Source organism: Anastrepha ludens, chromosome X, assembly GCF_028408465.1.
Source record: "Anastrepha ludens isolate Willacy chromosome X, idAnaLude1.1, whole genome shotgun sequence".
NCBI lineage: Eukaryota > Metazoa > Arthropoda > Insecta > Diptera > Tephritidae > Anastrepha > Anastrepha ludens.
In genome coordinates this window covers 81,374,320-81,386,530 of record NC_071503.1, presented here as the reverse complement: position 1 = coordinate 81,386,530, position 12,211 = coordinate 81,374,320, and positions in this window count along the sequence as shown.

Here is a 12,211-nt window from a genome sequence, read left to right as displayed (position 1 = left end):
ATATTAGACATATTTTGGCATTGATTTTTACGACACAAAAATTTTTTTTGTTTAAGTTTTTTTGAACATGCATACAAGTTTTTAGCATTAAAAAAAATCAGAAACATTTGCTAAATTTTCCTAAAATTTCTCAAACGCTTTTGAATTAAAAAAAAGGATTTCAAATTATTTGTATCCTTTATAAAGTGTAAATTTCTAAGCGTTAAAGTTTTTGAAGTAGGAATTTAAAAATAGCAAGCTATCTACCGAGCCTGGTGCTAACCGGTCCCTTTTTTCTGATATGATATTGCCAGCCAGTGAAAAAGACCTCTCAGCAGCTGCACTGCTGGCTGGCAGTGAATGAATTTGCAGCGCTAGTTTTGATAAGTGAGGAAACTTTTTTTCATTTTCTTTCCACCACTCAATCACGTTGAAGTTTTCGGTAATTTCAACTGTTTCCTTACTATATCTGTCCACTTCATCTTCAGGTATTTCTAAACAGGTGAGGAAAAAAGAACTGGGCATCGTTGTTAGGAGGCAAAATGGAACTAGTGAAATCTGCAATACTCTCATCTGAGGTATTTTGATTAGCTAAATGCTGTGATGCTGAGGGAGGTGAAGTGGTCAAGCTTGTAGGCTCATGATCAATAAATTGCGCAGAAGTGGGTTCAGAAATAAAAGCTTATCTGTTAAGGCGAGCAATGCAGAAATCCTTTATAACACTTAAATCATTTTGCTGCATATTTATAGCTGGTGGGTATAAGAAGCATGCAGCTTTGTGCCATAAACTTAAATTGGCTACCCATATTTCATCAATATTTTGATTTACCCGTTCTTTCAAAATTAAAATTGGAGCCATATCTTCACTACTCGGCTCACAAAGACTTTTAATTTTCAACACTGAAGGCAAAACAAAGCATTATGATGGAGAATTGGAAAGCTGTAATTTTTTAAAAACAATTTCAAAACCCTTACATAGTTCCACGAGTACTCTAATAATCGATATAATAGGTCTATTTATAAGTTCGTGCGGTTTTACAACAGATGGCGTAACTTGATTATTATTCCATCGATCCACATTTCCAAACATTCATTGGAGAGCTACTGTCGTAAGGCACAAACGTCAGTATAAGTTTTTTATTTGAAGCGTAAACAACAATATTTTTACCACACTTGAAAATGTCGAATTTCGTGCCAAATAATGTGTTTTTGCGGGGAATTCTTCTTCATTATTTTAATATGAAGAAAAAAGCAGCCGAAAGTCATCGTATCTTGGTGGAAGTTTATGGTGAGCATGCTCTATCTGAGCGAACGTGCCAGAAGTGGTTTGCACGCTTTAAAAGTGGTGATTTTGGCTTGGAAGACGAAGAACGCGAGGGTGCGCCGCCAAAGTTCATGGATACCGAATTGGAGGAATTGCTCGATCAAGATCCGGCTCAAACGCAAGAAGAGGTTGCAAAAACTTTGGGAGTTGATCAATCAACCATTTCCAAACGTTTAAAAGCCATGGGAATGATCCGAAAGGTAGGCCATTGGGTGCCGTATGAATTGAAGCCAAGAGACGTTGAACGCCGTTTTATGGCATGCGAACAACTGCTTCAACGGCACAAAAGAAAGGGTTTTTTGCATCGAATTGTGACTGGCGATGAAAAGTGGGTCCATTACGACAATCCAAAACGTCGGGCAACGTATGGATACCCTGGCCATGCTTCAACATCGACGTCGGCGCAGAATATTCATGGCCTGAAGGTTATGCTGTGTATCTGGTGGGACCAGCTGGGTGTTGTGTATTATGAGCTACTGAAACCGAATGAAACGATTACGGGGGATGTCTACCGACGACAATTGATGCGTTTGAGCCGAGCACTGCGAGAAAAACGGCCGCAATACGCCGATAGACACGACAAAGTTATTTTGCAACATGACAATGCTCGGCCACATGTTGCACAAGTGGTCAAAACATACTTAGAAACGCTCAAATGGGATGTCCTACCCCACCCGCTGTATAGTCCAGACCTTGCGCCATCCGATTACTATCTCTTCCGATCGATGCAACATGGCCTGGCTGACCAGCACTTCCGTAATTACGATGAAGTCAAAAAATGGATCGATTCGTGGATTGCGGCAAAACCGACCGAATTTTTCACAAAGGGAATCCGTGAATTGCCAGAAAGATGGGAAAAAGTAGTAGTAAGCGATGGACAATATTTTGAATATTAAATTTGTAACCATTTTACGTCAATAAAGTTTCAAATTTCGAAAAAAAACCGCACGAACTTGTTCATAGTCCTATTATTTATATCTAATAATCTATGGCCTTGTTCATTTCCATCAAGAACCCTGATAATTTCAACCCAATTATCACAAATAGATTTGAGCATTATATAATTTGAATTCCATCGAGTAGGGCATTGGCTTTTCAAAGACGTAGGTAAAAGATGCTGCAGGTTGGCTTTTTTAAAATATTTCACTATTTTTTTGCAAGACTCTAAGATGTGTGTCAACTCATCTGTATCAGCAAACGACTTATCTAGTACATTGGAGAGTAAACGGCTACTGCAGTTAAGACGTACTGTGGTTATACCAGTTTCATCAAGATTATATATGTCACCAGGATCGAACGAATATTTACTATACAAAATTTGTACATTGTCAAAAAATGCCATTACAGCTGCTTTTGTAAATGACGTAAAACGCGCAAGGCTCGTGTTTTCAGGTTTTCTCAAACTTAAATCTTTGTTTCGCTTCATGAAGCCTTGCATCCAATCAATTCCTGCTGTTTTGGTACTTATCCAAGTTACAGGAACTTTTATGTCGTTCACATCGGCATAGTCGTAAACGAACTTCCGCGCAGCGCTGTACGTGAATCCATGTTGAAGGTTAGAACACACCTTGAAGTATTCTGCTATTTCATTTTCCTGTTTCTTTGTAAATACTTGGTTGGAGCTGTACTTTGAAGAGAATGTTAATGTTTCGTCGTCTGAAGAATTTCCAGAGTCATCAAGTGCTTGGGTTTTTTCTTTGTTCATTTTTGCTATTCTGTATCTTAATGTAGTGCGACTTAAGCCATATGTTCGCGCGGATTCGCTTACGTTAAATTTTTTTGCAAGAACATCCTTAATAGCAAGTTTAATTTTTTCTTCATCCAAATTGCTACGGTTGGTTTTTCTCTTATAGTTCCGAACCAAGTTGCTACTAACAACCTAAGCGTAAAATTGTATATAAGTTTATCTGAGTCTAACACATGGGTAGGTTGCATTTTCCAGTGGCGCATTTACCCCATGGGGCACATACGCCACTGGTGCATTGACCCCATGGGGCACAACCGACGGCGAAACTGCCCCACCTGTAGCCAGGCGAATGTGCCCCAGGTGCAGCCACTCTTACAAAAGTTATTTTTTTTTGCACTCCACAGCACTTTTGCAAAACTAGTTTTAAACTTTATTTAAGGAAATATAGCCGGTATCACACTTTAGAAAAGTTTTTGCCATTTATCAAAATTAACAAAGTTATTACAAAATATACTTACATCCAAAAGTTTATACAGCAATGCAAGAAATTGAATAGACGCGACTGTGTACGATCACTTGCAAACTTTAAATGTCAAGGTACGTTAAACGAAAGGTGGTCAACTGAAGTACAATATATCGACCATCAATGTTCGGTATCACTGATAAATTTAGAGAAAACGGGGGGTGGCGAATGTACCTCAGCGGCGAATGTTCCCGCTTCTACCCTACATTTCTCAATGCCTTCATTTTTGTCCAATAATGTGACAGGTTTCAAAACTTGCGGCTCCTTACTATTTTTGCAGCACTTGTGTCGATTCAAATTTGATGTTTGGCTTCTGGTATACCTCAGCACCTTGCAGCAAGTGCTGCAGTAAACAAAACCTGCCACTATATTATCATCGGGTTTTAATATTTCAGCAACTACATTCCAAACAAAGATTTTCCCTTTCGACGGCTGCTTAAATGGTAATTGCCATTTGCAATTTGTTCAAATTATATTGTATCAGCCATATCACGATATCAAACAAGAATTAATGGTTGCTCAAAATAAAACTTTAAAAATTAGAAAACGCACTCAATGATCGCTGTTTAACTAATGCATGCAAAAAAACAATACTCGCACATCGCGAGTGGCTCGCACCTTGGCTGTGGTGACGCGAGCCTGTGTGATACATACAACATTTCTATACTCGTTCATGCTATCAACACTGTGGTAGAAGACACAAGCATCAATTTGTTACCGCAACCGTCGTGCACAAACAGCTAACGGCTCATTATTTGCTACTGAACATAAACGCCTGATCATACAATGCACTAGTAAAAGATCGCGTATACACACAATCTCGGTATCCGTCGCAGCTCCCTGGCATGTATGTAATGCAGGTACACGTAAGTTTTGGTTGTCACAATGCATACTTCCTTTTATCAACAAGTTTGCGTGAGCGGTCACACGTAGGCATTTAAGATTGGCTTTTAACACTTACAGAATTTGATTTAAAAATATTAAATTAGCTTAAACAACATTTAAATTTTTTATAAATTTTTTCATACATAGGTATTAAACCATAATGGTAAATATTCAAGTTTAAATGCTTGTTGGTTTTGCTTCGAAATCAATCACTTGCTTAGCCTTTCTCAGATAGTCCCCTTTCATCGAGGCAACAATACATTTCTGTATAATTTTTTAACGTAAATTGCTTTTGTGAATTCTAGTGCCATCTATCAAAACAGTAGATCCTAAATCTTTTTCAATTACCTTATCCACAAACACTTTGTCAAATTTATTTCCCAATCTTCTATTTCGTCTAAGAAACACATTTTCACCAGGCTGATAGGTTTTAGTGCTTTTCTTCTTGTTAAATTTTTCTAAAGTTTTTTCTTGGGTTAACATTAATTCGTTTTTAATAATTTCTAGTGTATCTATCGATGGGCTGTGAAAAACATCAACGGGTTTAGATTTAATAGTTGAATGGATACTATTATTGTACTTATGTGTAGCTATTAAGATTAGGTCATTAGTCTCAGATATTTGTTGTTGTTCCTTGATACAACGAGCTATCTCTAGCAGTGTGGACTGGAACCTTTCGACCTGTCCATTACTCTCGCTATGAAGTGTAGGGATGAAAAATTGTTCATTTGAAAAATTGTCCCTTAGAATTGTTTTTATTAAGTTAGAATGGAAGGCCTTTTCATTATCAGACACTATGATTTTTGTATTTTTAAATGTTAAAAGTATTTCTAGCATAGCATCCTTAATGTCGATGGTAGAACGTGAAGCTATTGGCTTGACAATGGCAAACTTAGAAAATTTGGGAATACAACTTAAATAATATTGTTTTCCTGTAATAAATACGTCGATGTGGAGTATTTCCCCAGGGTAATTTGGTATCGGGGATTTCCCTATCTCCGGGTTAGGTGGCTTCCTCTGGTATTTGTTTTCCATACAAATTTTGCAGTTGGAAATTAAAGACTTTAACATTTTTCTCATATTTGGAAAAAAATATTCATTCGAAATCTGTTGAAAATTTTCATGGAGACACCTATGAGCCCTGTTATGCTCTGTGGCTATCGTTTCTAATTGATCGTTTTTATTGACTAAATCGATCACAAACTTTTCGGTGTGAACAAATTTTGTCCCGGCGAAATGCTTTGTTAGGTCATTCTGGATTTTGGCTAGGACTTCAAGTTCACAGTGCAGGCCGTTTGTAACTGTTGGATTTATAACATCTTTCAGACATTCGATTAGCTTTTCGATGGTGTCAAAACAAATGATATGTCGTCGTAATCTTCGGAAAAGGATTTTTGTTATTTTGCTGAAGTGGTCAGACTTAGATATCACTAACTGGTTTTTGAATTGGTTGACAGGGTATTTGATTGTTTTAATTATTTTTACGGTTTCAACTTCATTTGATTGACTCAGGCTGTGGATGTATTGCCTGGATAATGCATCGGCTACTTTATTGTCCTTGCCTGGCTTATAGTGTAGGTTCGGTGAGAGTTCTTCGATGAAAGCGCGCCATCTTTTCATTTTTGTGTTTGGGTTTTTATCCGACATAGCAAAAATTAGTGGCTGATGATCAGTAAAAATGTTAATTTTAGTAACACCGTACAAAATACGGATGTAAACTCCGTACTACAGTTACAAATTTCATCTTTTCAAAATTCTTAATATGTAAAAAATTTTAAAATAAAGAATACATTTAATGATATTAGACATATTTTGGCATTGATTTTTACGACACAAAAATTTTTTTTGTTTAAGTTTTTTTGAACATGCATACAAGTTTTTAGCATTAAAAAAAATCAGAAACATTTGCTAAATTTTCCTAAAATTTCTCAAACGCTTTTGAATTAAAAAAAAGGATTTCAAATTATTTGTATCCTTTATAAAGTGTAAATTTCTAAGCGTTAAAGTTTTTGAAGTAGGAATTTAAAAATAGCAAGCTATCTACCGAGCCTGGTGCTAACCGGTCCCTTTTTTCTGATATGATATTGCCAGCCAGTGAAAAAGACCTCTCAGCAGCTGCACTGCTGGCTGGCAGTGAATGAATTTGCAGCGCTAGTTTTGATAAGTGAGGAAACTTTTTTTCATTTTCTTTCCACCACTCAATCACGTTGAAGTTTTCGGTAATTTCAACTGTTTCCTTACTATATCTGTCCACTTCATCTTCAGGTATTTCTAAACAGGTGAGGAAAAAAGAACTGGGCATCGTTGTTAGGAGACAAAATGGAACTAGTGAAATCTGCAATACTCTCATCTGAGGTATTTTGATTAGCTAAATGCTGTGATGCTGAGGGAGGTGAAGTGGTCAAGCTTGTAGGCTCATGATCAATAAATTGCGCAGAAGTGGGTTCAGAAATAAAAGCTTATCTGTTAAGGCGAGCAATGCAGAAATCCTTTATAACACTTAAATCATTTTGCTGCATATTTATAGCTGGTGGGTATAAGAAGCATGCAGCTTTGTGCCATAAACTTAAATTGGCTACCCATATTTCATCAATATTTTGATTTACCCGTTCTTTCAAAATTAAAATTGGAGCCATATCTTCACTACTCGGCTCACAAAGACCTTTAATTTTCAACACTGAAGGCAAAACAAAGCATTATGATGGAGAATTGGAAAGCTGTAATTTTTTAAAAACAATTTCAAAACCCTTACATAGTTCCACGAGTACTCTAATAATCGATATATTTATATCTAATAATCTATGGCCTTGTTCATTTCCATCAAGAACCCTGATAATTTCAACCCAATTATCACAAATAGATTTGAGCATTATATAATTTGAATTCCATCGAGTAGGGCATTGGCTTTTCAAAGACGTAGGTAAAAGATGCTGCAGGTTGGCTTTTTTAAAATATTTCACTATTTTTTTGCAAGACTCTAAGATGTGTGTCAACTCATCTGTATCAGCAAACGACTTATCTAGTACATTGGAGAGTAAACGGCTACTGCAGTTAAGACGTACTGTGGTTATACCAGTTTCATCAAGATTATATATGTCACCAGGATCGAACGAATATTTACTATACAAAATTTGTACATTGTCAAAAAATGCCATTACAGCTGCTTTTGTAAATGACGTAAAACGCGCAAGGCTCATGTTTTCAGGTTTTCTCAAACTTAAATCTTTGTTTCGCTTCATGAAGCCTTGCATCCAATCAATTCCTGCTGTTTTGGTACTTATCCAAGTTACAGGAACTTTTATGTCGTTCACATCGGCATAGTCGTAAACGAACTTCCGCGCAGCGCTGTACGTGAATCCATGTTGAAGGTTAGAACACACCTTGAAGTATTCTGCTATTTCATTTTCCTGTTTCTTTGTAAATACTTGGTTGGAGCTGTACTTTGAAGAGAATGTTAATGTTTCGTCGTCTGAAGAATTTCCAGAGTCATCAAGTGCTTGGGTTTTTTCTTTGTTCATTTTTGCTATTCTGTCTCTTAATGTAGTGCGACTTAAGCCATATGTTCGCGCGGATTCGCTTACGTTAAATTTTTTTGCAAGAACATCCTTAATAGCAAGTTTAATTTTTTCTTCATCCAAATTGCTACGGTTGGTTTTTCTCTTATAGTTCCGAACCAAGTTGCTACTAACAACCTAAGCGTAAAATTGTATATAAGTTTATCTGAGTCTAACACATGGGTAGGTTGCATTTTCCAGTGGCGCATTTACCCCATGGGGCACATACGCCACTGGTGCATTGACCCCATGGGGCACAACCGACGGCGAAACTGCCCCACCTGTAGCCAGGCGAATGTGCCCCAGGTGCAGCCACTCTTACAAAAGTTATTTTTTTTTGCACTCCACAGCACTTTTGCAAAACTAGTTTTAAACTTTATTTAAGGAAATATAGCCGGTATCACACTTTAGAAAAGTTTTTGCCATTTATCAAAATTAACAAAGTTATTACAAAATATACTTACATCCAAAAGTTTCTACAGCAATGCAAGAAATTGAATAGACGCGACTGTGTACGATCACTTGCAAACTTTAAATGTCAAGGTACGTTAAACGAGAGGTGGTCAACTGAAGTACAATATATCGACCATCAATGTTCGGTATCACTGATAAATTTAGAGAAAACGGGGGGTGGCGAATGTACCTCAGCGGCGAATGTTCCCGCTTCTACCCTACATTTCTCAATGCCTTCATTTTTGTCCAATAATGTGACAGGTTTCAAAACTTGCGGCTCCTTACTATTTTTGCAGCACTTGTGTCGATTCAAATTTGATGTTTGGCTTCTGGTATACCTCAGCACCTTGCAGCAAGTGCTGCAGTAAACAAAACCTGCCACTATATTATCATCGGGTTTTAATATTTCAGCAACTACATTCCAAACAAAGCTTTTCCCTTTCGACGGCTGCTTAAATGGTAATTGCCATTTGCAATTTGTTCAAATTATATTTTATCAGCCATATCACGATATCAAACAAGAATTAATGGTTGCTCAAAATAAAACTTTAAAAATTAGAAAACGCACTCAATGATCGCTGTTTAACTAATGCATGCAAAAACACAATACTCGCACATCGCGAGTGGCTCGCACCTTGGCTGTGGTGACGCGAGCCTGTGTGATACATACAACATTTCTATACTCGTTCATGCTATCAACACTGTGGTAGAAGACACAAGCATCAATTTGTTACCGCAACCGTCGTGCACAAACAGCTAACGGCTCATTATTTGCTACTGAACATAAACGCCTGATCATACAATGCACTAGTAAAAGATCGCGTATACACACAATCTCGGTATCCGTCGCAGCTCCCTGGCATGTATGTAATGCAGGTACACGTAAGTTTTGGTTGTCACAATGCATACTTCCTTTTATCAACAAGTTTGCGTGAGCGGTCACACGTAGGCATTTAAGATTGGCTTTTAACACTTACAGAATTTGATTTAAAAATATTAAATTAGCTTAAACAACATTTAAATTTTTTATAAATTTTTTCATACATAGGTATTAAACCATAATGGTAAATATTCAAGTTTAAATGCTTGTTGGTTTTGCTTCGAAATCAATCACTTGCTTAGCCTTTCTCAGATAGTCCCCTTTCATCGAGGCAACAATACATTTCTGTATAATTTTTTAACGTAAATTGCTTTTGTGAATTCTAGTGCCATCTATCAAAACAGTAGATCCTAAATCTTTTTCAATTACCTTATCCACAAACACTTTGTCAAATTTATTTCCCAATCTTCTATTTCGTCTAAGAAACACATTTTCACCAGGCTGATAGGTTTTAGTGCTTTTCTTCTTGTTAAATTTTTCTAAAGCTTTTTCTTGGGTTAACATTAATTCGTTTTTAATAATTTCTAGTGTATCTATCGATGGGCTGTGAAAAACATCAACGGGTTTAGATTTAATAGTTGAATGGATACTATTATTGTACTTATGTGTAGCTATTAAGATTAGGTCATTAGTTCAGATATTTGTTGTTGTTCCTTGATACAACGAGCTATCTCTAGCAGTGTGGACTGGAACCTTTCGACCTGTCCATTACTCTCGCTATGAAGTGTAGGGATGAAAAATTGTTCATTTGAAAAATTGTCCCTTAGAATTGTTTTTATTAAGTTATCTTTTCATTATCAGACACTATGATTTTTGTATTTTTAAATGTTAAAAGTATTTCTAGCATAGCATCCTTAATGTCGATGGTAGAACGTGAAGCTATTGGCTTGACAATGGCAAACTTAGAAAATTTGGGAATACAACTTAAATAATATTGTTTTCCTGTAATAAATACGTCGATGTGGAGTTTTTCCCCAGGGTAATTTGGTATCGGGGATTTCCCTATCTCCGGGTTAGGTGGCTTCCTCTGGTATTTGTTTTCCATACAAATTTTGCAGTTGGAAATTAAAGACTTTAACATTTTTCTCATATTTGGAAAAAAATATTCATTCGAAATCTGTTGAAAATTTTCATGGAGACACCTATGAGCCCTGTTATGCTCTGTGGCTATCGTTTCTAATTGATCGTTTTTATTGACTAAATCGATCACAAACTTTTCGGTGTGAACAAATTTTGTCCCGGCGAAATGCTTTGTTAGGTCATTCTGGATTTTGGCTAGGACTTCAAATTCACAGTGCAGGCCGCTTGTAACTGTTGGATTTATAACATCTTTCAGACATTCGATTAGCTTTTCGATGGTGTCAAAACAAATGATATGTCGTCGTAATCTTCGGAAAAGGATTTTTGTTATTTTGCTGAAGTGGTCAGACTTAGATATCACTAACTGGTTTTTGAATTGGTTGACAGGGTATTTGATTGTTTTAATTATTTTTACGGTTTCAACTTCATTTGATTGACTCAGGCTGTGGATGTATTGCCTGGACAATGCATCGGCTACTTTATTGTCCTTGCCTGGCTTATAGTGTAGGTTCGGTGAGAGTTCTTCGATGAAAGCGCGCCATCTTTTCATTTTTGTGTTTGGGTTTTTATCCGACATAGCAAAAATTAGTGGCTGATGATCAGTAAAAATGTTAATTTTAGTAACACCGTACAAATAATGGCGCAAACTTTTTAATGCCCACACAATCGCAAGGAGTTCTCGTTCGTTGGTAGCGTAGTTTTGTTCTGTACTAGATAACTTACGAGAAATCATAGTAATAGGCCTATCATTTTGTGATAAAACTGCTCCTAAGGCGCTCGAAGATGCATCTGTGGTAAGCTCAAATGGTTTACTGTAGTCTGGGTGTTGGAGGAGAACATCCTCCGATGCCAATATTTTTTTTATTTTTTGAAATGCATTTATAGCCTCGGAGTCAAAAGTTATAGAAAAACTTTTGGACTTATTCGCGCCAACATTCCCATTTTCACCCCTAAGAAATTTCGTAAGCGGTTTTACAATGCCGGCGTAGTCCTTCACAAATCTCCGATAGTACCCCGCTAACCCGAGGAATGAACGTAATGCTCGGAGAGTATTTGGGGTTTTATAATTGAGGATGTCATTTACTTTACTTGGGCATGTCCGAATGCCATTTCGTGAAATTAAGAATCCCAGAAATTCAACGTCAGTTTTAAAAAATCTGGATTTTTCCGATGACACCCTCATTCCTGCCTTTTCTAAACCTTGCAAAATCGTATTTATGTGTTCTAAATGTGTTTGTTCATTCGGTGAAAAAATGGTAATGTCATCCATGTAAACATGACAACATTTTCCTATGTATTCACGAAGAACATCATCGATGGCTCGTTGAAAAATGCTAGGGCCATTTTTTAGGCCGAACGGGAGGCGGCAGAACTCATACTTTCCATTGTTGACACTGAAAGCTGTTTTTGGTCGATCCTCTTCACACAAAAGAATCTGGTGAAATCCAGATTTAAGGTCAAGAGTAGTGTAATATTTCGATTTTCCTAAGTTCGCCAAAATTACTAATGTGTCTGGGATAGGATACCTATCCGAAATTGTGTATTCATTTATTTTTCTAAAGTCTATCACCATTCGTAATTTTCCTCTACCATTTTCATCTAGTCCTTTTTTGGAAACTACATGAACGGGAGAGTTGTAAGCGGAAAACGATTTGCGGATTATTCCATCTTTTAGGAGAGTCGATATTTCAGAATTTATGAATTCTGCAGCGGAAACGGGGTAGGGATAACTTTTGGTATAAATTGGCTCATTTGTGGTCATACGAATTCTGCCCTGTACTTTGGTGTTATAGGGCAATGCCCTATTTACCTCGGCAAACGCATTAATGTTGATATTAATCATATC